Source organism: Aplidium turbinatum, chromosome 3 (assembly GCF_918807975.1).
Source record: "Aplidium turbinatum chromosome 3, kaAplTurb1.1, whole genome shotgun sequence".
Lineage (NCBI taxonomy): Eukaryota > Metazoa > Chordata > Ascidiacea > Aplousobranchia > Polyclinidae > Aplidium > Aplidium turbinatum.
Window position 1 is genome coordinate 38,086,642 of NC_137474.1, and position 4,874 is coordinate 38,091,515.

Genomic DNA, 4,874 nt, shown 5'->3' on the forward strand with positions numbered 1-4,874 from the left:
CGGAATGGCCCGTTTCGGTGAGTCCGATTCGGTGAGTCCGACTTGGTGAGTCCGATTCGGTGAGTCCGATCCCTTAACGGGGGATTTTTTCAATTTTTTTTTTTAATTATCGGGTACCGTAGCCTAATTATCATTGCCGTTTTAGGGTTAGGGGTTAGAAGTTAGGAACTCACCGAATCGGACTCACCGAATAGTAGCAGACCCCATTGCAGATAGGTTCGGAGGTGCTTTATGCAAAGCTCTTTCCTGGTAACTAAAAGTTTGTTAATTTGACAACTTTAACTGACTTTCTGGAGCCTGTGCAACTCCTATTTCAACAATTTAACAGAAGTCAGCTCTTTCAGCTGACTGGACAATGCCAACTAAAAATGGTCTACTAAGAAAAAAGGGTGTACTAGAGATTGATGTTGAAAATTATTTCTATTTTTACAGAACTGTTTTAGCGATTGCGACAAAAAAAATTGCAACTCGCCTTTGAAACGCTGAATCGTTTCCAAAACTTTTATGTGGTGTTTGCTGATCTGGTTTACTTTTTACTGTTGTGCCGGATGGGAAGATCAATTTTTTCACATACCACGTTCTTGATACAAAAGATACTTGGGGTTATCATCAGTGGGTCTTTCACCGATTAAGCAAATCGGTCGATTATGCAGCTCTATATGTTGGGAATGTTTTATGCGCCAACGTTAATCCTCACGAGTATTCCCAATTACTGAGAAAAAAAATTTTCTCTAACTCTAACCCACCAATGCACTTTGTGCGAACTGATTCTCGGTTAAGTAATCAAACTCTCAACTTAATTTGCATAATTCAAAAACAATACATAAAATAAAAGATAATTACGTAAATACGAACGTTTTCGGCAAAACTTTCTGCCCTTGTCAGGAAAATAACTTAATTCATCTTAACAAAAACAACAGATATTTTTAAAATGTTAATAATAAATTTCACGAATATCTGTCTCCAGTGTAACGGTTACGAGTTGGAGCGTACATTTTGTTTTGTGAAGAATTTGCGGTTAAAGGCTCTTTGTAGTAGAAAGTGTTATATATTTTTTTACGTAATAAGTGGAGAAAATGAAAATTTCTTCTGCTTATCGATTAAAAGAAGCTCAGCCTATCGTTTCTAGCATATCTGTTCCTGTTCCAGAATGATAGTTGGCTACAAAGCTCCAAAATGGCGATTCAACTTCTGGTGATGGATCACTGTACCGACCCGTATACTTGTGCGCATCCATTTGTGCATTATCACTGACGAATCAAACATTTTAAATGTTAGTATTCACAGCATTGGGCCTCCACCTTGAAAATGTAAAATTGGGTTTATACAATTTTCAAGAGAAAATGCCCACTTTTGTAAAAGTGAATCAAATTAGCCAGGTTCCATAACTGGTACAATTTATTGATAAGGCTTTTTCCACCGCGAAAGTGGCTTTTTCAGTATCTTGAGAACCACAACTGAATGGAAAGCATAAAGACAACTGGTATATTCTTGTACAAATCAGTTAAAATAAGAACTTCTCAAACAGCTCTCGCAAAATCTTTCAATGAAACCGCTTTATTTAAATATCATTGTTGTGATAGTGTTTTTATCAAGTTATTTTAGATCACAGCTTTAGCTTTGCGACCAATTAATGCCTCTGACCTTGAACATCTTGGTTATTTGCATTGGTGCTTTTGAAGTCACGACACCAAACAGTAATTTACCTCTTTCAAGGCATCGCAATTCGCTAACCCGCAGCCAATAAACCAGTTCCTTTTTAAAATTGAAATCAATGCTAAAAAGGTAAATTTGTTGGCTGTAAGTGACATCTTGTTTTCAAACCAGAGATTTCCAGTGATCGTGAGTTGATATTTTTACGTCGCTTCAACTTTGCCACATGTTTAAACGACGTAACATTATCAACTTTTTTACCTTGGCTGTTCATTATCTGCTGTTGTATTTGTGCAAATTTATGGTACGAATGTGGACCACCGAGTTTTTTTTCGGCTTCCGAGAAATGTTTATTTTTTTTAAATGTGAAGACATTTTTTTCCCATCGACTGAATTTTTTTTCCTGCAGGAGTTATGTTCGGTATCTTGCAGTTTTGCATTGTTCAATATATATAGCTATATCAAGACGTTAAGTTCTAATGCTACGTCTAACAATAATTACTGACGCTATTTAACGTTGTTTTAATGTCATGGAACGTCAAGTCATCTTATAGTGACATGTTTGCAGATATGTTAGGTTTGGTCGTTTTCTAGGTTTCGCTTCCCAGACAGCGAAACCCGTCATTTTTACATTGCTTCGATGTCTGCAGTCGTTGAATCAATGTAAAAATGACGAATTTTGCTGTCTGGATTGTTTCCACTAAACAACTCTTTCTTTTGATGATGAAATAATCGATTTAGTTAATGCGCTGTCGTACGTATGTCTTGTGTGTACATATCTTTTTGATTCGTTTTTGTAGTTCGGTGCTTATCGGTTTTACATTTTGAATCTTGAAAACTAATTAATTATTGTTGTTGAGTAATCTCTAATTTTTTTTGCGCCTTTGTTGCTTTGCTTTTGCTATGAAATCTACTCGTGCTGTATTCCCTCATTGTATCGCTCCCGTCAAATTTGCGATTCTTTTTCGCTTTTAATCAAAGAGAGACCGTAATCAAAGAGATGCTATTTGAGTAGCTTATTTTTAAAAAAGAAAATTTTGGCACCATTTTTTACGAGATGTCCGTTATATGTTTCACTGAAAGAATTTTTTTTTTTCGTTTAGCTTATACGTACGTAGCTTTCAATGCTCCTTCCACCAAATGTAGTGGTTTAATCGGTGATTTAATTTTTAATGTAATTTCATATAGTGAGTCATGAAATAAGCTTTAGAATTAAGATATTATTTTTGAATGTCAATAAATAGATTTGAGGTTTTTTAGTTATATCCGATGAGTTTCCGTACCCGTGTAAGAAAAAAAAGATTAACATCTGATCACGTTAAAACGACAAAAAACGAGCAGTTTCAGTCAACTTGGGACATTCGATGCTATTTCTGATCACGAATCGTATGCAGGGACTTGATGCTGCTTTATGTGAGCAAAATAACCAAGGGAGATGTCAATAAATGTTAGTATCTTGTTACTAATTCGGTATTTTTAAGGGTTCTAATTGACCTTTCGATGTTTGTATCTAGCGGCGGTGGTCTGGACATGGAAAGTTCTTTATCTCTTTTAGTTTGTATAGTAATTTCCCTGCACCGATGTGTACAGTGATCTGGTCCGCTATATTTGTTATTTTTAACGTCGTGAATATATTTTAGTCGTTTTTTACGATTAACATGATTGGGTTTTTCCGTATCAGAATGTTTTTTGTTTCAAAGTTAAGAGCAGGGACAAGGCCTTTTATAACAAGTTTTATTTTTATTTTTGTAGTTATCTTAACGGCTTGGGATCTTCATTTTCCTAGGACCCCCTAGTCATTCCCCACACTCATTTTATCTAATCTGTAATAATGTTATACTGTAGATGTGATGTACATGGCGACCTATGTGCACAAGCTATGCCGACCTGCAAGCTTCAAATTTTACTGGAAGCTTATTTACTTTAGGCTGGGAGTTGAGTTTACACTTGTTTACAGTCAGAGTAGCTGGTATAACTTGATAGTCTGAGTGGCAGCTGAAAAATGCAGTTTTTGTATGGTTCGACTACTTTTATGGTAGCCTACTTCCAAGTGGCCTAGGCTACAGACGTCAGTAATAATATTAATGCAAATATTACCGAGTAAATGGTAGACACGTGAACCGAAATCAAAAATAAGTTGCGTAACAATTTACACTTACTTAAAGACTGAATAATCTGTGAGGAAAAGAGTAAACATCAGGAAAGAGGCAAAAATTTTTGAGGCGCAAATTTTATCAGTGGTCTAGAAAGTTTTTGGTTGAGTTATCAGCATTATTTTAAATTCACTACAAGTAGTTTACTACAAAGTATAGTATTAGAATAATAATTAATCTGTGATAATTTGCAATGTATCATGCAGCTGCTTACTTTGATTCCGTGACAGAATTTGATAAATAAAATTTAGGAAGTAAAAACGCATCAATACGGAAAACTGGTAAGTTAGCCACTTTTTTGTAAATTTTTGTTAGAGCTTCTAAGGCATGAACCTATCAGAACATGGTTGGAGTGCCTTCCGTACAATTGTGACCCTTCTACCACTCAGCCAGAGATTGGATTAGTGCTTTGAACGTTGTTTAGTAATTGCAAAAAAAGAGGTATGACAGAAGTGGGAATCGAACCCACGTCATCGAAATGTGTTTCCTAACCCTCTTAGACACGCTGGCTAAGGCGGAACGTTCACTCAACTTACTTTCTGTCAGAACTGTTTGCGTTTTTTCTCTGCTCTACGTCCAACTTCCATTTACGTAATGACGTCACAGACAACGCAGCTTCTGATTGGTTCATGCTTTACAGCAGTGCTTCCCAACCTTTTCAGTTCGCGACCCACTTTTAATGCAAGTTTTATTGTGCGACCCACAATGACATATGGCATGTTTATTATGGCATCTTTACTACTGACGTACGTACTGAAATAGTTAATGCGACACAACATAAGTTAACTATTTGTTACATTATTGCATAATTGTTACGTAATGATAATGCTATAATTTCCCGATCTAATAGAAAACAGGGTGCACAATTCATAAAAATGGAAAGTCAACAAATGAAGTGAAGATGAGAGTAGCGATGGCGAAGGTGCGGTACTGTTCAAGACCAAATTGCGGCTTGTGAGATCCGCAGTGATGTCGGTAATTTTTTGGAAAATTTTAACATTTAGAAATGCTTTGCGACCCACCGGAAATAGCTTCGCGACCGACCAATGGGTCGCGATCCACCGGTTG